The 24,078-nt window shown below is 38.8% G+C and overlaps 1 long non-coding RNA gene across 1 annotated transcript; it reads right to left on the bottom strand.

The window, feature by feature from the left end:
* Window positions 1-17,933: 17,933 nt before the first annotated feature.
* Window positions 17,934-23,307, bottom strand: LOC121068279. Its single transcript, XR_005818773.1, has 3 exons — window positions 23,244-23,307; window positions 22,594-22,650; window positions 17,934-17,993 (listed from the first exon to the last, which is right to left on the bottom strand). It is a non-coding gene; the product is annotated as an uncharacterized LOC121068279 (long non-coding RNA).
* Between the last annotated feature and the right edge of the window lie 771 nt (window positions 23,308-24,078).

The following is a 24,078-nucleotide window of genomic DNA, read 5'->3' as shown; positions in this document are numbered from 1 at the left end:
AGATAAAGGCCTGCACATCCCTACCCCACCCAGCTATTCTCTATGCACTGTGCAGAGGAAGGGCTGTGGTAATCAGTAGCAGAAATGCTGTTCAGCCAACCAAGGCTAATAAAGAACACTTGAAACCACTTTCATCTTGCTTATCTACAAAAGCATTGCCAGGAGATTTTGCGTGCCTGTGAATCTCCTCTCAGACAACATGGCCAGGTTCATTACTCTGTGTGTGTGTCTAAGAAAGTAATTCTGAAATGTAGCCACCAAGGGCTGCATGGGCAGCCGCTGTGTGAATGCTTATTCACTTGCAGCTTGGCTTTAACTGTCAAAACTGATATGACTGTGGATTTACTGCTGCGGTTTGTGCCCATTCCTTTTAGTTATTTTTTCCCCTTATGCAACCATTGTCTCCCCTCTTATAATACTGAGCTGAATTTAATCAGTAAAGGCAAAGTTTGGCATGCACAGACTCTGCTTGGGAAAAACCGCGCTGGAAAGTCCTCCAGCACCCTTATACCATCAACACGTTCACCAGCATGTGGGGTGCGTGGCTGTTTTCCCATGATGTTGGTAAAGGTTTGGGACACATTTGTCCCTACTGTCCCATCTCATTGCCAGTAATGTGCATCATGTTGAGCCTTTGCGTTCCTAAGGATCAGGTTATGAGGTCAGACAGAAATGAAGATGTACTTCCAAGACTTCCATTTTAGTCTGTGAATTATATAAATGTCAATGTCTTTTTACAAAGGTGGGGTGGGGATGTGCAGAGAGGTGAGATAGCTGACTTCTTGGTGTCACTTGGGGTCAAGTGAAGGTACAGAGTTTTCTGGAGAGCCTGGAGTACCTCCACATCAGCTTTCAGTAAAGCTGGTTAATTTTTTTGATAACTTCAGACCAAAGCAAACTGGGCTAAGAGTTATATATATACATATTCCCACATCATACTACTTAACCTTGGGCCATCGCTCAGCTGAGTCAGCTTGATTTGCAGACCTTGCAACCCAGTGAGAAATGTGGATGAGAGAAGCATCAGCTTCCTTTCCACCAGCCCTTCTCACTGTGCCTGCACAGCTCCTCGCTGGCCTGGCTCCATGCATGTAGGCAATGTGCTTTCTTTAGTGCCACTGTCCAGCTTTCTGCCTTTCCTTAAGCAATGCAGGTTTTCCCTCTGAAGAATTATGTTCTCTCTGTGCAAAACAATCTACCAAAGAAAACATACTGCCAGTGACTCCTGATTTATCTCTATAAGAATATATCAGGAAGGAAATCAGATGAAACTTTAGCCCGGAGCTATGAGGCAGAATATCTGGTTAACTTATACAACTACACCTCCTGGATTTCATTCCTGTCTGTGCCACTTTGAACCATTGGGCAAGTCATACTTCAGCTTACCCTTTGGACAACCAGGTCTAGCAGAAGGTGTCCCTGCCCACAGCAGGGGGTAGGGAATTAGATGATCTTTAAGGACCCTTCCAAAACAAACCTTTCTATGATTTTATGATATAAAGCATTTAATTTTTCTTGTTGGGGAATTTTTGGGTTTGTAGAGTGCATCAGTCTTGGTGATGCAGCCACACAGCCTATATAATGTGTACCAGGTGAGATATAGCCCAGTCCCTCTCCCTCCTACAAAGGAATATCCTTACTTCTCCCTTTCTCTCTCTCTTAACAGAGAACCCTGTGTGAAAATTTATTCTTTTTAAATGATGAAAGCAATTATTTCTGTTCAGATTTTATAAGATGCTTTTTCTTAAACTGAATTGTTCTGCATTATGTTTTTCTAACAGAAATGGAAAAGTAATTGAGAACAATCAACAGGCTGTTGCTGTAATTACAGTAAATTCTTGCAAGAAATTATGCATAAATTATGCACAGCTCCTGCATAATTTTACTGCTTGAATTTATACTCCATGAAGCCACTATGGAGTTAAGTAAATTCAAGCAGTGACATCTGCCTCACTTTCATAAAAAAATGAATAGGAAAGTTCTTCACTTTCATTGAAACTTTCACTGATTCATTGAAGGAAGATGAAGTGACTGGTTTGATCTGTGAACACATATTAGCTAAGTACTATAATCTTCTGACAAATTACTACCAGGAGAAAAACATTTATTAAATATATGTAATGTATCCCATTAACACCAAGAACTTTTCTCTGCATTTCTTAATTCCATTTTCCCAAAACAGAATACAATTTCTAAGGAGAAACCTTTTCTGAACATGTGATTGCTGTCCCTGAAGACGTCATGTTCCTTGGCCTTTTTTTCTTTCCTGACTCGTGTCTACTAAATCATGGACACTATTCTGGACTCACAAATACAGTAAAGCGAGTAACCTTCCAGGACTGTTCTCTTTCACAAAACAATAAAGAAACATGCAGGTCAAATCCCACTGCAGTAGTGATGCTAAATAGCAATGTTGCCTACTAGGAAGGGGTTATGGTTATTTGTCCTGGTTTCAGTTAGGACAGAGTTAATTTTCCTCCTAGTAGCTGGCAGGGTGCTATGTTTTGGATTAGGATGAGAAGAGCGCTGATAACATGCTGATGTTTTAATTGTTGTAGAGCAGTGCTTACACCAAGCCAAGGACTTTTCAGCCTCTCTCTGTCCTGCTAGCGAGCAGGCTAGGGATGCAGCAGGAGCTGGGAGGGGACAGACCCAGGACAGCTGACCCAAACTGGCCAAAGGGGTATTCCATGCCATCTGACGTCATGCTGAACAATATATAGGGGTGGCTAGCCGGGGTGGAGTGGGGGGGGGGGGGGGCCGGCTGCTCGGGGATAGGCTGGGCATCGGTCAACGGGTGGTGAGCAATTGCATTGTGCATCACTTATTTCGTACACATTATTACTATTATTATTATTATTATTATTGTTGTTGTTATTCTTTTCCCTGTCTTAATAAACTGTCTTTATCTCAACTCACAGACTTCACTTTCCCGTTTCTCTCCCCCATCCCGGAGAGGGAGGGGGGAGGGTGAGCAAACGGCTGTGTGGTGTTTGACTGCCAGCCGGGCTAAACCACAACATTATTACAACATGGAAACTCAAGTACATAAATCTGCATCATTAAAAGTACAAATGGAATGCCTTCCATTTCATTCGTTATTGTTCAGGTGAGAAACATTAGCAGAGCCTTGTTAATTTGTCAACTGTGCTAGAAAGAATATTCAGGACCTAGTAGAATATTTAGCCTGTTTACATGAAATAACGACTCCAGGAAACATAAAAGTAAGACAAAACTATGGAAGAGAATAAATGCAACTGACATACTTAATACACTGAAAGTCCTCTTTCACATTTAAACAACCCTTCCCCCCAGTCCTATCAATTAAATAGAATGGCTCTTAAAATATTCTAACACTTTCCACAGAAGCAGGAATGTCACTGGCTTTTTCCTGGGACTCTGCCCAGATTTCTGTCTACATTTTCTCTGCATTCTTACTTGTGTACATCTTGAGCTGCCCGTCTAAACTTTTTTGGTTGATATGTCTGTTCCACACCACAGATAACTCTGAGTGATAAACGAAATAATTTGAAAGGCAACAGAACAGCATCACAATAATCTGACAAGCCAAAGTTTCAGCAGAATTAAATTGTAGTTTCCTGCACAGGTAATTAAGGAAATATAAGTACTTACCACATCCACATTTGAGCTTGTTCAAGACTCCATTATAGCCAATGAAGAGGGAACAGGCACTTCAAAGAAAATGATTTATTTCGTCATAAGATAGGCACCCAAACTATGCCAAAGAATTATGCCTGAGAAGTTCCTATTTCCATCCATTGATTACAACAGGAGCCTGGACAACCTGTTCAGATGTAAATGAAGCTGTCTAAACTGAGGAGAGAGAAATCACACCCTATTGACTAGCCATGTTAAGCAAAGTGAGAATTTCTATATGCCAGTTTTAGGAAAATGAAGATTAGGCAATTAGAGAGAGATCAGACTCTAAATTAGTAGGACAAAAAGGATTGCAGCTTCAGGTCTACCCACACTCATCTCTGATTATTCCTGAAGACCATTTAAATCTATTATAGGCCTCAGACACTTAAAGCTTGGCATCTAGATCTGAAGTTTTTAGCGTTGGTCTTAAGTAAACTTAAAATGGGACTCTGACAGTTTCTGAAATCTCATGCTGCCACCTGAAAATTTTATGTGAAGGAATACTGAAAAAGAATTGTGTATGAATGTCCCGTTTGTTTGTTTTGAAGAAAGCATACCAGAGGAATGCCAAAATGCACTACTAGAAACAAAATATCATTTACTGTTAGTTACGGAAACTGCAAAACCAGGGTAAGTCAAATGCCAGAGGTTCTTAAATGCTTAACTATTGTCTCAGTCTCAGATGGTTTATGTCCTTGTATCAATTTTCCTCTCCTATCTTTTCACTGGAAAACAGTTAAAATCAAAATATCATTTCTAGTTGCCTAGTGGAATCCAACACTACAGATTTGGCATCAGGATCAGTAAGGAGTTGACTTCAAAAGGGCAACATCAATCGCAAGTCAGTATGTTTGTGCCAATGTGTGGTATGGAAGTGACAGATTCCTCAGTCATCAGGGAGATCAAATTTTTGGAATGGATTTGGGATGGCAAGCTCTCAGCTAAAGGTACATAAGCTGAGTCTCACTATCTCCCGGGTGCAGAGACTGACTCTCCTCTCCCCACTGCCCTGGGGAGAGTCTTAGACCTCCTAGCCTCCAACACACTGTACATCATGTGAGGGTAACATTTACCTGGCACCTTGCTTAAGTTAAAGAAGCAAAGGGTTTTGTGTTTTTGTTTTCACCTTGCCTTGTGGTTTTTTTGTTTTCTTTCCTTTGTTGGATGCCAAACACAAATGGCATAGCATTAATCAAAAAGCTCTGGGTAACCTTTTAAGAAACGCTGTGCTACGAAACCTCTTTAAAGTCCAAATGGAACACTTGCATCATCCCAGAAATGGGCTGTCTTTAAATTAGAAACAAATCTTTAAATGAATAAATAAATAAATTTGTGGGCCATTTCTTTTTCTACTGCACTAACATCTTACTTACCACCTGCCCAAAGGGGATCTGTGTAAGACCAGTGATTAAAATACACTCTACCAGCCTTTATCTAATGAGTGATTTCCTAAAGCACAGTTGTTTTCCGGGATTATACCTGTTCTTTCTTCCTTAGTGAATGACCTCAGTTAGAGTGACAGTCATCTGAACAAATGTAAAGGTCTCCACAACAGAAATCTAGGTTTGAGTTGTGCTCTTTTTATGAAGAGAAATTGACACTTCTGAGATGCAGCTCATCCTACCCAAAAGGTATATGTCTAAAATGGATCAGGTTAATCATGCTCTAAAATACCTGTGTTTGTTGTTGTTTGTTTTTTAATTGATTGTAAAATAAACCTAGTGTGGCTCATTTGGATGTACATTCTAGATATCTAAAAGAGGGAACATTAATCCTATCTAAGCAATGTTAATTGAACCACTGACGTACAAGATTCCCTGTAACCATGAGCCTGTGGTGCCAAGGGCAAGGCTATGCCTACTGCAATATTTTGTAGGAAAGCAGATATATACAAAAGTCAGATTTCCCTTCAGCACCATGGATTTCTTGCATAAGGCCAAAATTGCCATGAGGCACCACATGAATTTATCTTACAATCAAAAGTGGAAGGGTTTCATATAACATAATTACATTATGAAACTCATTGCCTCAGGAAGTTCCAGATGCCAAAAAGAAAAGCCAAGTTCAAAGACCAAGAAAATACATCCATAGCTAATAGATCCCTCAACTGAAATTCAGGCCAGGAAGAAAGGAAGGCATAGGAATATCTGTCCTTTTTTCCATGCCCTTTTTCCTTAAGTATGAGCTGTAGGCAACAGCCAGAAATAGGATACTTGGCTAGATGGACTTCCCATTAAGCCTGTATGTCCATTCTCAATATCTCACGTTCTAATACTGCCAACAGTTTTCCTGTGGCAAAGAGCCAAGTAAGGTATATTGTAAGCCTGCCTCACACACACTATTTTTCCTAGGATTACCGAATGCTGGTTAAGCCTTAGTTTCACACCAGGAAAAAGACACAAAGCACAAACACAAAATGAAAGCCATTACCCCACTTGCTTTTACAATCTTACTGCAAAACATTTGTGCATGGCCCAGCTCTCTATTCCCAACATATTATTTTAGTACAGATATTTACTGGTGAGGACGGTTAGTGTAGGAGCCAAACACCTACTTGACATTATCCATTCTGTTTGTCATCAATATGAGTCATCATCAGCAGTTTCATCTTCCATCCGTTTGGGCAAGGTTGAAAAATTACTAAGAATAGCAGCAGAACTTGACTGCAGTGGGTTTTTTTTGTTTGTTTGTTTGTTTGTTTTTGATTTCGTTCTTTTTTTCCTGGGGAACTCAACTCTTAGGCTGTGACTACTGCTGCTAATTGAATTTTTACCTCCATCTTAGAGGAGGATGCAAACAGTAAGAGGTAATATTGCTTTTTATAATGCTTCTTTCCACTGCACTGTCCCTGTCTCTCCATTTCAAGGCAGTGACATATCTAATCCTTACACAAAACCCTCCGGAAAAATCCCTGCAAAAATTTTTCCAAATAATGAGGGTAGAAATCTGGAACTTGATGGTGAGCTTTTATCACAACACAAAATAGCACATAAGGTCTGGTGAAATTCTCTGACCTGTTTGTGAAAAAAATATTTCATGTATGGTATTTTTTTTTCTCTCCCCCAAAAACTTTTGTTTTAAATTAGCCACCAGATTAACTACTGTATTTCAGCAGTGTCTGTTGCTATGTATTACCAAGTCTGAACTCTTACAACAAACTGAAATACATACATCATATTTTTCTCATTAAATACTTCTTCTAGATGACTGAGAGAAGTAGATTAAGGAAGAAAATTTGTCACGTTAAGCTAAGACAATCTCTTTTGAGTCCTTATCTATCAGCTCTGAAAAAAAGTGAAAAATAAATATCCAGATAAGCACCAGAATACTCAACATACTTTGTACTTAATAATTATCACTCCACTTTCCACATGTGAATCCAAAGAGCAAAAAAAAATTTACTTTTATCTACCAGTATGATGAGTGTAAATTAATTATCATTTCAAAACTAGTTACAAAGAGACACATACACACACACCCCAAACAGGAATGTTGAAATGCTGATATAATCTGTATTCAGTAGTGGTGAGCTTCGGAAAAAATATTTGAAGTTTTGGTATTGTTATTGTTTTTTTAATCAAAACAGAGCAGTAGCATCTCAGCTGCTTTGGCTGCATTTGTAGAAAGGAGCCACACCAAGCTGAGCAGTAGCGAATAACAGCAAAAGTCCCTTTTCTAACAGCAAATGCAGTCAGCGCTTTCATTCATCTCTACATTAGCAACCAGTCACACAGTGCTTACAACAATCATTGCCATGGAGTTATCAAATTTTTCAGCTACAAATTCTGATCCCTAAAGAGATTAAATCACAGAAGCAATCCAAACAAAATCAGTGGAGTGCAGCTAATGAAGTGCGTGCACAGATCTGCACAAAGTCATAGCCCCAAGTATTTATCAGCCAACAACTGGGCTAGTAACCAGATGCCAAAACAAAAAACAAAGGAAAAAAAAAATAATAATAATTTGTCAGAAATGAAAGACTAATACCAGTCAGCTTGTTGTTGATGTAAATGACAGAAAACAACTGAAACAAAAAGAAAAGAACCAAAACAAAAGAACCAAAATATAATCTCGGGAGATCAATCACACAAACAAACTGTGCAACTGCACAATCCAGTTTATGTTATCTGATATTACTCTAGGCTTCTCATAGCTGAAAAAAGGCAAGGTTATCTCTAGACTCAAATGAAGAACAAATCACTGGTCTGAAGAGAGCTACAAAGCTGTGGCTCATTATTCTGCCCAAAGCTGCCTCGTGTGCCTGGCATGCAGCATGCCAGGGTGACACCAGCCCTGGAAGCACTTCAGAAGACATGGGAGAAGAAAATATCAACCAAAACCATGACATATTGCCTGGCACTGATGTGTGAGAAGGCAGCCCCATCACTGAGAGAATAGCAGCAAAGGAGGACCATCTCCTGATGCCAGTGAGAGATTAACTGAGGAAATAAACAGAAAAATAAATCAAGCAAAGAGCTGAGGACTTCTCACTTGAAGGCATGATGGAAAGTATAACTGCTGGCTTTTTGAGTAGAAGAAATACATCTTCTAGCTATACACAGCCATCCTGGGACATAAGTCTTCTTTGTATCTGTCTATATCTGTTTACGTAGATCAATATAGAATCATTTGGGTAAGACTGAGTAACAAGTGCAGTCAAGTGCTTTATACAAAAGTGCCGGAGGGAAAGGAGGGAAATCTTGTTTACAGTTCAGCTAGGCTCAGGCATGAGAGTCCATGACAAAACCAGTTTGCATGGATGGAAAAGAGTTATCCCCAAGATCAGTATCAAACCAACTGGAAAGCTGTGCTGTTGAAGTTAGCAAACAAATCCTCATACATTCAATAGCATGAAGGTTTTTGTCTTCTTACCGACATCTCATATACTCCTACATGTGATAATGCACGTGGCTACACTCCACAACTAAAATTTTATTTGGAAGAGGCTTTTAAGTGTTTAGGGAGGGGTTAACAGACATTAGGAGAATCACTGCGTCAATACGAAAGGTTGTTACAAACACATTAGCAGAAGGAATTTCTCCTGTTAAGCCAGGCTTACAAACCACCTACAGGCATTCTGGCAAGTAATATGTGAATTCCACAAGTTCGTTCACAAAAAAAAATAATAATAATAAATAAAGTAAAATAAAATAATAAAACCTTACATTAGGTGCAAATGACAAAGTATTAGAGCAATACAATGCAACAATTCACTTCACGCACATCACTATAAAAAATAAGGCTGTGGGACACAGCCCATAAGATCCCTTATTTTTTGTTCTCATTCCCTGTTCCCATGTTTCTTCAGCTTTTCTTCTTCATGTTTAATTCTTTTCTATTTAATTTTCTTCCTTTTAATTCTGTCCCACCAAATTTCTCTCTTTTAGTGTTTTTCCTTCATTTTTAATATTCATTCTCTTTTTTTTTTTTCTTTCATTTCTCCCATTTCTGACTTCTCACACTTTTCTCTGCCTTCTCACTCTGATTTTTAGGGCTCCCTACATCTTCCTTCCTACTATCAGCTTTCTTCTCAAGCCTTTTCCAATGTCTACAGCTGCAATGATAAAATGTTCGTGGTATACATCCCATTGCGTGGGACTGCAACCAGAATAATTCAGCCACTACCACTGCAATTTTCCCATCTTGCTGCAGCACTGCAGAGTAAAAAGACTCGTCCAGACCCACTCCACTTTTTACTTCACCAATAATTTTCTCTACAGCACCAATTTCACAAGCCTGCATAGGAAAAGAGTAAAAAGATTTGTCCAAGTCTCAGTGTTTCAGGAAACAACTGAGTGCTGAAGCTCCCACCGAAAGGAGTTTAGGAATTCACAGCAGCATTTACACCTCAAAAGGGCTCATAGGTTCAACTTTTCAATACCTCCTCCTCTTCCTGTCATTGTAGAACACTTTTCTGCATCTGGAAAAAGACACGTACCTAAATGTGGGACAACAATGTCCTTAACTTATGCTTCTTCTAGTCTAAAGGTGCCTTGGCTCAGCTCAACATCAAGGTGCTCAACTCATGGTCAAAGCCAGCCCATGAATTAATAATCAGGTGTTGCACACATACATCTCCTGATGGGCAACATTCAGTGCTCAGGAAAATAAATGAAAAATAAAAAAGAAAAGAAATGTTGCTTTGCGAAGCCAGGTGTTGATGAGCACACCCAGAAGCCAGAGGCATTTCTTATTGCGTGGCATTTCTTATGACATTGCTGTTTGGCTGAAGGAGGGTAGAGCTGGATGAAACATTGCATTGATGGACCGAAAGTGTAAACTTAAGAGGTGAGAATATAAGGAAACAAATTTGAAAATAACAGGCTGCTGAAAATACCCTTCCCTGAGAAATAAATGGTTGTTCTGTGTCTATTCTTGAATGTTAAAAAGTAGATTTCAATGTATCTGTGAGTTAATAGTTCTTAATAGTTCCAAATACCTTAAGTACTCATCACATAATACCTTGCTAGTCATTCCAGTCATTTTCTAAATAACTGATTTCAACACACAGATAACAAACATAAAGGTACTTTGTGACTGTTTTGTCAGATATATTCATTCCTCTGAGCATAAAAGCATTAACCAACAAAACATCTTAAACTTATGATATAATTTAACTTTTAAAACTTCATTAAAATTGCTTTAAAACATAATAACTTTTTCCAGGAAAAATGCAGACATAAATTGTACTATATAGCAATGGCTTTATAAAATTTACACATTTAAAATAATAAGCATTTTATTAGAAAACTATTTCCTGAATTCAAGACTAACAAATTTGGGATGTCTATTCATGAAATAAAAGAAAAAGCAAACTGATGACAGTCTTCCAAAGATTGTTTCAAAATCATATGCACTCGGGCCTTATATATATTCAATAGGAGCTTAAAATAAGCTTCTGAAATTGACTTGAATAACATTTACAAAGAATTCAGATGAAGAATTTAGTGTACAATAGCTTGTGCAGTGTGTTCTGGAGATGGGAGTAGTCATTGCTTTCATATTTGCTCATAACCTTGAGCTAAGAAGCCCTGATATAGATAATTTATGGGTGAAATTGCACCATACATCATATAAAATTACAATATTAATGATGTTTATGATGATGCAGAGATAATTAATATTTATGCTACATTACAATGATTTTGATTTTCCATTGGTTTCCAAAACGGAAACATCTTGAATCCTGAATATTTTCTGACAGTTTACTCTGTATTCAATAAACTTCAGCACTAAAATCTCACTCTAAATTCCCATCACCCCCAGATAAAAAGCAAATGTGGCTAAGACATGTCTCAGAATGGCAGGTTTATTTCAGAAGACCCCACAGCCACACTCAACAAGTCATGGCATCTTTTTTTGAGAGCAAAAGCTATTGCACTGAATTCAGAAACTCCTAATAATACTTCAAAATGTTTGGATGCAGTTTCAAAGGTGAAAGCTTTCTTCCACAAATGCTTCCCACATCTGCATAGCCAAATACAAAATAAATAAATAAATAAAAATCTACATGGCTTGGTATCTTTTCTCCTGTAAGGCACTATTTCATTCTTATGCCACACAGATCACTTTATCTAACATAGTTCATATGGAAGAGGAAACATATGTAAGTAATTGCAAATTTACTAGAAAATTATCAGCCACTCAGACTTTGATTGGAATGGATTACCTTCTTTTGAAGTTACTTAAATCTTTTGGGGTCATTGAATAACCATCTAATATATTTACACGCAATGAATATTTGATAAATTGTTGCACTACACATATAAGCTGCTGGATATCTGTTTAGAAATTGTATCTTCTCACAGATATTAAAAATAAGACAGCTACTATCCACTGACCATGATATATCTCTGCACTTGGGAAGGAAAAAATAAAAAAAGGAAAAAATAAAAAAAACCTACAGAACCAAACTACAGCTAGCTTGTAGCTATCTCAGTGAGATAATTATTTGTTATTAATGCACACATTTCATGTAAATGCCAATATTTTAAAGATCATTCTTCTATTGGGACAAATTGCTTTTGTTTAAGAAGTCTAAAAGAAGACCACTGAAATATTTGAACCTTCTCCTGCATCTTTAATGAGGGAACATCTAAATCTGTAATATTTTGTATGAGAAACAATAAAAAGGGAACACAGGAACATTAATTGTAACAATATACAATTTCATAGACAAGTAGCGTTTTACAAGAAATCTAAGTTTTCCGATAAGCAATAAAAATAAGGTTATATGAGTAATTCTGTTCTTAAATGTATTTGTTATCAAGAAATATATGCAGAAATAGAGAAAAGAGATGCTTTCAGAATACTAAGATCAAAATTTTAAATGAGATTATGTTCTGAATTTTATGAAGTATGTAATAGTAATTGCTACACTGCAGTATATTCTGACAATCAGCTTTAACCATCAAAGCTCATCCTGCTACTTCAATGCCTGGTCTCACACCCTTCTCAAGCCTAAAACTGCCTGGAAATTAATTTCATGATGACCTGCATTTTCATGACTCTCACATCTGCAATACTCAAGCAATTCACAGCGTTCCTAGGGAGCCAATTATTTCTATTTTTTAGGCAAAGAACTAAAGAACAATGACTAATATCTACAAATGCTGAATTTGCGGCTTTTAAGAAACAGCCTACTGATGTCCCTAGTTTAGTAATTTTGAGATTGCCACCCATGCACCTTCCTGCTGGTGGCTAATTTCTCAGAGCAGAGTGTGTAGAGCCATTTTCTCAGCTCATCTCTTTGACTGGCATTCTGTGGGAGGGTGTAAATGCCAAGTTTCCTTTTCTTTGGACATCTCAGCCTCTTCGCTTATGTTTTCTGCGTTTGACAGGAAGCACAAGTTCTGAAAAATGTAAAAAAATATTCACCTGGAAACAGAAGGATGAAATACTAAATTTTATTTAACTGAATTTTATTTATAAAAACACTGAGGATAACTGTGGTTTTGTTCAGACCACGTCATATTCCAAAGCAACTGGTGGATGTGATTCCTAAACAGGATAATAATTTCAGAATAAAGAAATAAACACTAATCCTGTTATTGACATTTGTGTCATAGTACTTAGGAATAAAGCAAAGGGAATATTAAATTTGCTCAAATAATCATGATTTCCAAACTCTAAAGTGCATTTTTTCAGAGGTAGATTCTTAGAATCTATAAATGCTGGAGTTTCTGAAAACCCCAGGCAATCCATTACATGATGCAGCATTGAGTCACTACAAGTCATTGGCAAGGCTGGCAACCTTGACCCCCTCAACCCTGAATTCTGCTCCTTAGAAACTGGGGAAGAACTGTGGGTTGACTTGGTTACAGGAAAAATTTATCATTGCAGTCCTTCAGCATATAGACTTTCTGTCCCAGAAAAGACAGTATAAACTAGCTTGCAACAAATAAGTCTAACAAGAAAGGTTGTGGTTTTTTGGTTAACTGCTCCTCTCCCAACAAATAAATCACTGACAGTTTCTTGATTTATTTTTTTTAATGTATGCAAAATCAGTGTCAGTTCACTTAATAACATAACCAGAATAAAATCTCTATTTTCAATAGAGATCAATTTCATAACATTAATGAAAAATGTACCTGTTAAAGAAAAGAAGAGAGACAAATTATGTCCTTTTCTCTGCTGGGATTTCAAACACAAATACTTATCTTTGCATTTTTCTATTCTTGTCTCCAGCTGGAATAGAGAACACAGTTTTGGCTCAGGAGTTTTGCTAAGAATTACCATCTCTTTGCTTGATTATAAGAATTACCAACTCTTTGCTTGATTATCACTTAGTTCGGTTGATGTTTGGCTGTTGATCTAGATGCACTTCAAGGTACATTTACTAAAGAAATATTAAATGACACAGCTCTTGCTTGAAGCATGTTTATTATATAAAACCCACAACAACAGCTATATTTTAAGTAGAAGTAAAATGGTGATAAATGTGCTGGCAGTAACTTTTTATGAGATATATGGAACCTCTATGAAAACAATTTTAAATCTATTGAACAAGGAAACAAGTTTTGATGGCTCTTTCCAAAATCTTCAACTGTAAGTGACTCAAGTGAGTCTGATTAATTTATTTCACATAATTTAAGAAAATAACATTTCAAAATCCCTACTATTTTTCCCATGCTTGTTTTCCAAATTTTCATCATGAGCAAGATAGAAAACATGAAGTAGTAAAGACAGAATGCTAATAATTCAATTTCTGCCTCACAAAGACTTTTTTTTTTATTTCTGTAAATACTTTAGTTCTAGATTATGAATACATTCATGTATAATTCAAGATAAGAAAAATCATCATTCTGTTGCTTTACATTTTTCAGAATCCTGACAAGCTAAAAGCTGTTGAGCAAAATTAATTTTTCATTTAAATTCAGCAAATCTGCTTTTGTTGCTAACCTGGGTAGGCACAAAAACCTGGATACAGTAAATTACCAGGCAGGGATGAATGTAGTAAAAAATACCATCAGAAAGTATTTTGGAGTATTTATTGCATGTCACCATTAGTTCTTTGGAAAACTTACCAGTTAACTCTCAACAATTAAATATTTAATGCAACAAAGGTTTTCTGTATGACCATCATAAGGAAACAAAATTAATCCTATCTTAAAACAACATAGATAAATCTGATGCCAGGGTGACTACTGCCAAAACAAAAAATACAGGTTTTGATACTGCAAAAAACATCTGATAATTCAGCTATCTCATAGAAATAAATAAATAAATAAACAAGAACAAAAATGTTTTGTGAAAATGCAGAATCGCCATTCAAAGCCCACTACTTCCAAATAGACATTCGCCTGCAGATTTGGCTAAGCAGTACTGTATATGTTTTCATGGCATTTGCAGAGCTGCATTACAATAACCTGTCTTGCCTTGGCACACCAAAATCTGCTCCCTGGTCTCTCTACTATTTGACCCTCAGAAAGACAGGGAAGGCTGAAGAATGCTTAAGACAGAATTTAGCACGCAATGCAGTGGGTTAATAAGCCAGAACATTTTTTTTTTTCCCCTGCCATAGACAGTCTTCTGGTCAGCTATCATGGTCAAAAGCCTTTGTGCCAATGTAAGCTAGACTGAAAAAATGGGCCTCTTTTCCAAATACATGTGAAAAAAACTAATGTACATCTCAATCTCCTGTGTCAGCAAAATCAGCACATTGCATGAACCCATGGTGTTTTCTATGCAAACTCAATGAGAATTGAAGGGGAGGCTTTACTATCTCATTTACAGAAAGAGGCATGGCAGTGAAACTATCCAAGTACAACTCCCTGTTTTGCCCGAGTCCATGAATGAACTGAAGAGATGAACTTGACATCCCAAACCAGCCTTGGGCATCTGCTGCCTGCCAAGTATAAGAAACAGTCCCCATCCTTCCTCCTTCCAGCATCATACTTCAATTCACTCCAGATTTCAAGAGAAAGATATTTGGAGACACAATTCCATTTTCAAGAAGACTAAAAAGAAGTTTATGAAATCTTGAAAACTATTGTAGAACTGAACTATTACCTTACCCACAGCCTGACTTCTCACTGCACTGAGACACCCCTAACAGCTCACACCTTTCAGAGCCACTGAGCCAAGAATGTCACAGTTTCAGTGGGTTTCACTTGCTGTCACGTCCCGTTGAATCTTCTCTTTGCAACAACAGTGGTGAAACCACTGATGCATTTTAACATGAAAGCTGAGACTCTTACACTATTAAGCGATTCTAGAGGACTTGTAATACCATAACAGACACCTGTGTCACAGGATCACAGCTCTAAGAGCAGCCCTACTATGTGTGGTCTCTGGAAGACCATCCTACCAATGCTAGATGCTGATAAAATAACACAAGGAAAATGATGATGCTTGTTCCAGCTTTAATGCTTAGATCAGCTAATAATGGTTCCATAGTGACAAAAATAACATCTCAAAATGGACTTTGATTCAGCTACAAGGGCAACCACAAAAGCATAACAGCATTCACGTGGCTTCTTGTATCCCAAGAAAAAGGTCTTATCATGATGTCTCCTACAGCAGGCATCCAGAAGACCACTCAGGAAAGAAGAGCTGCAGCTCTGCTCCCTTGATACAACAGAACTTGAGCAGCGAGGGTAATGCTCACCACTAAAGTAGAAACATCAGTCAAAGGTTTTGGATGGTCTAGAAACCAAGGACTACCAGACTTTGCTCCATTTGTTATCCAGTTAGGAAGTGGTCGATACTTGACAGGGCTTCATCATTTTTCTACAGCACAAACGCATTCCACACACAGGTTGCATTTCTCCAACCTGTGTTTGTTAACATAAATGCATAACAGACTATATTAAAAAAAAATGCTACCCTGCTCCTTTTTTCCTTATCTAATGGAATCCTGAGAGAAGAAATTAAAAAAAAAATAATAAAAATAAAAGAAAAGAAAAGAAAAGAAAAGAAAAGAAAAGAAAAGAAAAGAAAAGAAAAGAAAAGAATTACTCAACAGAGACTTGATTATTAAAATAAGTCTGAATAATACATCAGTAAAGAGTATAAGCATGTTTTTAAAAAGAGAGTGAGAGAAGGGAAAAAAAAAAAAAAAGAAGAAAAAAAAGTCCCCACTGCCTTCCTTGGGAGACATTTTGGATAAAATACCCCGATAAAGTTAATTCATTCACTTTTTGGAAAAATACTTACGAAGCTATTGCATCATTGCTACCACAACACCAGAATTACTTCAGAAACAAGCAGAAGAACAGATATCCTGATATTTGGATCCTTTTCCTTTGAAGTAACTTTTTTTTTTTTCTGGGTAAGTTAGCATCTAAGGTGTTTAGACTTGTTTAAATACTTCAAATGCATTTAGGAAACTTAGTTTGAGAAGCAGTCACTAATTACCATTAATTTAATGACATATCCAGGGAGGACAATATGAGTAAAACATATTGAAATATTATGCATTCCATACTCAATACAAAGCAAATATAGAAACATATTATTGTTTGTCTGCTGATTGCCCTGAAAATGTAGCTCATTTAAGGTCCACCTTCTTTCTCCCTTTCTCACAACTCACTTCTTTCCTCTTATTCTATTCATTGCCAAGTAGCTCTATTTCCAAGAATTCGTATCAAAGTTACAGATTTAATGCCACTGGTGTATTATTGAGCACTTTCAGAATTTAAAGGGCAGTGAATTGAAAGCAGTATTTTTTTTATTTTTTTTTTTTTACAGAAGAATGAAGAGTTCTAAACGATGAGCATGGTCTCATTATGTATCAGCGTTAAATGTGTGAAAGGTGCCCTGCAGATGGAGAAAGTTGTTGCCATGTTTCCTGAAAAATACATTGGTGCTACTTCAAAATCAAAGAATAAAAGAAATGTTACTTGCAAGACACCTCCCAGGGTCACCCAGTCCAGTCTGGCTCAAAGCAAGACTACTGCCAAAACAAGGCCAAGTCAGCCATGCCTCGCCTATTTGAGTCCTGAAAACCTCCCAGGGTGGATAGACCACAAATCTCATTGTTGTTCCAGTGCTGTGCTACCCTTCTAAGAAAGAAGCTTTTTCTAATGCCCATCCTGAATTTCAGTGTTAGCAGCCGCAATGGACAGCATATGTTTTCCCAAGTGTCACCCACAACTCATTCCCACGTTCCTGAGGGATATTTTCCCTCAAGAAACACATGATTTTTCTCAATCTTATTTGTGAAATGGTCTTTGTCCCATTCTAACTCTTAAACTATACACAGGTATATATCATCAGATGACACCTCTCCACGACAGCTTTTTCCACTGATGCAACCAAAGCCCACCTCATGCATTCTAGCAATGTCTCTAGACATTGGCACTAGATGAAAGAAAAGGTAGTGTAAATTGACGTGAGGCGAGAGCTACGTGTCAGGGATTAGAAAAGAGGCCAGAGCAGCATTCTATGTTTCCCCCTTGCTTTGGTCCTGTTTAATGTCACGTGAACAGTGACAAAATTATATTGCTTCTTGCAGCCTCCATGTTTAATCCTTCCTTCCTTGGCGATCACTTGCTGGAGCAATCCATGCCTCTGCACCTCACCTCTAGATAAGCAAGAGGAAACACTGATGCTCTAGCTGTAGCAATGTCTCAGCCACCACATCACTCCTGCACAGTGAGAAGAGATTGTATCCATGCTAGGATCTTATCAGTCTCTTCCTGCAAAGCCACTGCAAAACCTCAGTCCTGCTCTTCAAAGCTCAAGGACATCTGAAAGCATCTCCCATGACCACCCCTTATAGTAAGAGGCTGCCACAATCTGGGACAAGGTAGCACAGAACACCTGAAGCATGGCAGCCCACCCTGCTGAACCTGGTTGCATGACAGACTCTCCCAGAGGTCACAAAGAACCTGTAAAGCAAGAAAAGGGTAAACAGGAATGAATTAAATGTATACACACGAAACCTTCTTTAACTAATAGTACACACAGAGTTTCCTAAGCTATGCTGAAGATGAGGGTGATGGTCACACTTCAGCACTGAATTATCAAATTGAGGATTGAATTCAAGCAATTAGTGTATTTGTAGGAGTTTCTCTTCTGGGTAGACGTGTTTTCATGGGAGACAGAAGTAGAAAAGTCAAAGCAGCCTCCACAGCCACCAGCCTCCTGCTGGGGGAGAGGACAGGCAAAGGGGGTGAGGGTTTTATACCTGGCACAGTGAGTAACCTGCTGAAGCACCTCTATCTTTGCACTCCAGGCTGTATCACTGTATTTCACCTCCTCTTAATCTCTGCCACTGTCCCCCACAGCAATGGTCACCTCATCTTTCCAAAGAGAAAGGAAATGCATGGCTGACCCGAACAGCGCTTTGCTGTGCCCTTACACTGCCACCCTGGCTGCACATGTGCATGCACGCAGACCCTGAGCCATACACGGATGTGAGATACCTGAGCCACAAGGAAGGTGTGGGCCTGCCCTGCTAACCAACTCCAGAGCAAGCACGTCCCTCCTATCTCCATCTCTCCGGGCTCCCCTCAGAAAATGGGCTGCTTTTTCAGGGGAGCCTTTAGCACAGCAATTCGCACAGAGAGAACCTTGTTCTCAAGGATCCTTCTGTTACTACCAATGTACAAAGATCAATCGTTGTTTCACTTGGGTGGGTTTGATCCAAACTATCTCACTTTGTATGAGTTGTCTCTACATGTTGTTTGTGAAAAGCAAATAATAGTTCTCTGAACTGTACCGCAGCCCATTCTTGCAGAGTACATCCTGTCAGACAAAAACTTAGCTTAATGGCATTTCAAGTGACATATGGTATTCTTCCTGATCCATAGATTGTTTGGTTTGGTTATTTCCTCTACATGACTGTTCTTTTCATTATCACCATCTAGTGTAACAAGTTAAAAACAAACAAAAAAAAACATGTAACGCAAACTAAAGTATTAAGACTGAATGTTCTGTTACTATACCAATGTAAAATTATTTTAAATGCAATACTTCATGCGTTGTGTTTTCATGGAGGGAACAGAGATCAAATAGGAAACAGACAAGTGTGAAATATAATTAAAATCATTTCAAATAACAGAGGCAATATGCATTAATGGAGGAGAACTTCAGAATGTAAACAGACTACTTTGAGCCACGCTGTCAATTCAATAGAGAATCACTAGAATTATTCTGTCCTTCTGAGCTCTTCTAAAATCAAAACTATAAAAAGGAAAATCTGGTTCATCTGTTTAGTCCAATCTATTTGATAGTGAGTCATTCCATTTTCCCATCACAAAATGGGACTTCCATTATCTTCCATTTCCACAGCCAGCTCAACACAAAGACTCTCTTCAGGATTCTGGCTGCCGGAAAATCTTCCTCCAGGAGGCAAGGACAAGAACTCTTTAACAATAAATTTCACAAATATTAAGTGAAATAGCCTGAAGTGGTAGAGAATTTTATATTATTTATCTCATCCACAGAAAGCAGTGAATGTAAAGGTACAATGCTACACAATAAAACTATCTGCAAGGCTGTCCTACATAGGGTAGGACGTGAGCATGAACTGGTATCTATTTAATAGACACTCTTGAATCAGAATATTTTCAGGATGATACAGACTAGATTAGGTCTTTGTTCTTTTGAAAACAGGTAGAAATATCTGTTAAAAACAAGAAGTATACAAAGCCCATTTTTATCTTATGCACAGAAATATATGTTGGTCACAGAACTATGACATTGTAGAAATAACTAAGATGTGGTGGGATAACTCACACGGCTTTAGTGCTGCAATACAAGACCTCCAGAAAGACAAAGAGGGAAGATAAGGAGCAGAGGATCCTTCTGCATGAAGCACCAGCTCAGATGTGAGAAGCTTGAATATGATTTGTGCAACAGTGCTGGGCAAGAGCTTGTGGGTCAGGATCAGAGGAGAGGTCAGTAAGTGTGGCATTGTGGTACTGTGTTGCAGACAGCATAACTGGGGTGAAGAAGTGGTCACAAGGGATTATCCTCCTCTATGAGGCACTCAGTAGATCACATCTATAATATAGCATGCAGTTTTGGACCCTCCACTAGGAGAAAGACCTAGATAAACTGAAGCAAACTCAGCAGAGACCACCAAGGCAGTGGGATTTGGAGCACTTTCCCTGTATGAAGGGGCTGAGGGAGCCAGGCTTGTTCAGCCTGGAGAAGAGATGGCTTCAGGGGAACCTAACAGCAGCCCCAATGTCTATGGGAGGTTACTGAGGAGGTGGAAGCAGGGGTCTTTACAGCAGTGCACGGCAGGAGGAAAGAAAAATGGACATACATAGACTGAAACAATAGAAATTTTCAAGAGAAACAAGAGGGGGGAAAAAACAGCTTTTTTTCTCCCACAAGAACTGCCCAGCAGTGGAGCAGGATGCCCAAGGAGGTTGAAAACCTCCAAGGACGGGTATGGCACGAAACCCAACTGGATAAAGCCCTGAGAAACCTGGCCTGACCCCGTAGCTCCTTTAAGCAGAAGGTTGGGTTAGAGGCTTCCTGAAGTCCCTTCACTCCTGAGTTATACCATGCCCCTATGATTTATATAAAAATATGCATATAAACTACCATCTAGTTACACACATAACGTATCATCCAGCTAATAGCATATAAAACTGAAAACAAACATTTCCTGGTGCCTATAATACTAAATAGCTAACATTTGTTATGCTGAAGTTAAATAAGTGAACAAATATCAACAACATATGTACAAATAATATCTGTACCCCAGATTGACACTGCTCCCATGCAGTGTCTGAATATTGAATGGACCTGCATGTAACAAAGAGAAAAGTGCAGAATCAATAAAAGCCCAGGAGGCACAAAACCGGGAAGAACATGGGGACAAAGTGAAATCCACCTAGCAATCAGACAGAAAAGCGTTAAGACTAAAGAGGCAAACAGAACAGAGGGAAGCAGGGGAGAGAGGCGATAGGGGCGAGGATGGAGCTGGGCTGGAAGGAGAAAGGTGCGGGAGGACGGGCGCCGAGCCAGGGCATTCTTCTACTGTCGGCAGAGAGACACGACAGACACGAGATGAGATGGGGCCTCCTCCACCCCCTCACTGACCACCCACAAGGATGTGACCTGCCACTGCTGTCGGCGACTTCTCTGAGCTCAGTGTGTTTTTTTGAAGCAACCAGCCAGCCCCACAGGTGACCTGGGATGGGTGTTAGCCCAGCTCCAGTCAGTGGGGTTCCTCTTTGCTCCAGTTTGCCATTCTCAAAAGTAGTAAATGACACACACAACGTTGTCAGATCATTATGGTCCCAACCGAAGCACTCTGCATTTTGGAAAAGCCTCAGTTGTGCACTTAACTGTTTGTAAATCAGGATGCAGCCTGCAGTTAGATAATCACGCTATCTAATTACACTGCTATGCATTCCCCCCACACATGAACCTGTGCAACATGTCAAAGGTTTCCTTTGAAAGTCTTCCTGAAGCTTTTGTGACTTGTATCATTGCTTTTATTTTTGAAGCATTTTCCTTATATTTTATGTACCAACCACAAACAAAACAAAATAAGGTTTTCATTAATTTATTAATGAGGAAACAAACAGGTAAAATACCAGATAATATTCATACTTTGAATTCATGCTTAAGCTTCAGCAGTGCCCTTTCACATATTACTAAAAAAAAAAAAAAAATAGTACTTGAAGACTAAATCTTTATTTTGTTTCAGCACTTCCCAGATTTCCTACCCAATGCACCCTATTTAAAACTATTCACTAACACACCAAAGTTCCCGAAGTCTAACTTAAATGAGACTAGCAGAGGCAAACATCGCTAGCAGAGGCAAACACCCATGGTTTTGCACCCATGGTGCTTGCCCACCATGAACCAAAAACCAATCCAACACCACCACTATGTAAGATAACTGCTAAAATATTCAGTGCTAATTTGTTTCTTAACAAGAATGATGGCCACCTTTCTTCACAGCTGTGTCAAGTCAATAACAAACTGCCCTTTTCATGATATTAAGAAAATAACCTTGTTTATGCAATGCACATTATAAACTGTGTTTCAAGACTACACTAATTACCAACAAGCTGTGCTTTGACTGTTTTCACTTTCTCTTAATAACTTATTTTGGTCACACTTCTTTTCAGTAAGCTCCAGACGCAGACAAATTATTTCCTCTACCATTTATCGACTTAAGGTTATGGAATGCAATGTGCAAAGATGTGAAACAGTCCCTCAAAATAATACAAGAAAAGCACAGACTATTGCAGTTGAACTGGATTGCAGGTTTTGCCCCTCACATGCACCTCATAAAATGCATTAACAAATTTCCGTAATGTTTACAGAAAGGTAACATCTTAATTAATTTAACCTACACAAATCAAGTTTTAATCTTCAAGGTCACTGGCTAAAGGAATTAGGCAAATATTCCTATGAAGTACCACAGCTGATTCGCCATGCCTTCTTGTCATTAAATTAAAAAAAAAAAAAAAAAAAAAAAGACATCGACGACCAACATTTCTCAACATATCTTACCATTTGCTTTTCCTCTAAGGCTTCTCTTCCTGAGACTTTCCTTTCATGTTTTCCCAACTCCATTTCCCAGGGGAAGGAAAAAAAAAAAAAAAAAACAAACTCTAATATCCCGAGCAGAAGCGATTTAACCTGGCTACATGTTAGCTGTCACTATACTTTTGAAGCTGTGAGAGAGAAGTCTCAGGCAGTGCTGGTGGTGACTTCTGGTCAGCATGTGTTTCCATTTATAGCTGTCAAAATTCACGACTAGGACTGCGAAGAGAGGGCAGGCAGCTGCCTCCGATAACAGCAAACACGGGGTTTTGGCATCGCAGCAATTTGTTCAGGAGGGATTTTGGTTACTGGACCCATTCACTCCATGCTCGCCCTCTCCCCCCCCAAAAAAAAACTCATACTAAAAAGCCAATGAAAACAAACGGCTAAAGAAGTTAGTGCCTCAGCAGCACTAACCTGTGCTCACGAAGATTGTTAAGCAAGTAAAATGACAAATATGATTAGCTGCTACCACATGTTCTGTAGAGACAGAAAGCGTACAGAATATTTAAAAATGGTGTTTTATTAATCATTCCCCATTGAGCATTTGGGGCTGAGCTACCCTAACATGCATTCACACAAAGCACACAATCTTTTCTAATACCAGGATGTGATACCTCGGATTTTTGAAATGCAGAAGGGTCTGCAATATTTTCAGAGGGCACCGTGAGCACCCCTAAGCACAAGCAGTGGCCAGCAAGCACCCAAAATGGAGCGAACATCCCTGCAGAAGATGGTTGCGCGCTCTGACGCTGGCCATTTACTCTGGCAGAGTAACTTGGCCCCGGTTCAGGGTGACAGAGTCAGGAGGCCAATATTAGAAACAGGGGTGGGAGGGGACCTCCCCGCGGGTGCCGAGGTTCGTCGCACAGCCAGCGGCTGCCGCACCAACTGGGCTAGCTCGTGCACAGCGCCAAGGGACGAATACGCGCTCTGCTCTGTCTGTGGTTTGTTAAGAAATGCATACCCCCTTATAAAACTGGCAGTTTATGCATCTCACTAAATCCTTAGCAAAGGCAAGATACCTCTTTTCCCTCTCTTCCCCTTCAGCACCCTGGTAAAAAATACTCCCTTTAACAATAAATGCATAAATATAAACCTTTCCCATCAATCATTTTTCGGCTGCCTGTGTGGAAATGACAGTCAAAACTAAACACACTCCTTTCCACTCTGCTTGCTTCTTGATGGATACTGTACTCACACGGTCTTTAGAGCCTTGGATGGGAAGAAAAGGCAGCTGCAGAAGTCAATACACAGCAGTCCTTACAATTTATATATGAAAAGCTGACCAAAACAAACAACAAAAACAAACAACAAAAAAGCAACTTATGGTTCTGCCCTGAAACTTTGTTCAGAACGAAGAAAAAGTTACTCCGGTTACAATTATTTTTCTTTTGTCTCTCTTTTACCTTTGTTTTCAGCAGCATAAGGCAGCCAGCAGCAGAGTGAGTG

Source organism: Cygnus olor, chromosome 3 (genome assembly GCF_009769625.2).
Source record: "Cygnus olor isolate bCygOlo1 chromosome 3, bCygOlo1.pri.v2, whole genome shotgun sequence".
NCBI lineage: Eukaryota > Metazoa > Chordata > Aves > Anseriformes > Anatidae > Cygnus > Cygnus olor.
The sequence above is the reverse complement of the archived record's forward strand: the minus strand, read 5'-3'. Positions and strand labels throughout refer to the sequence as shown.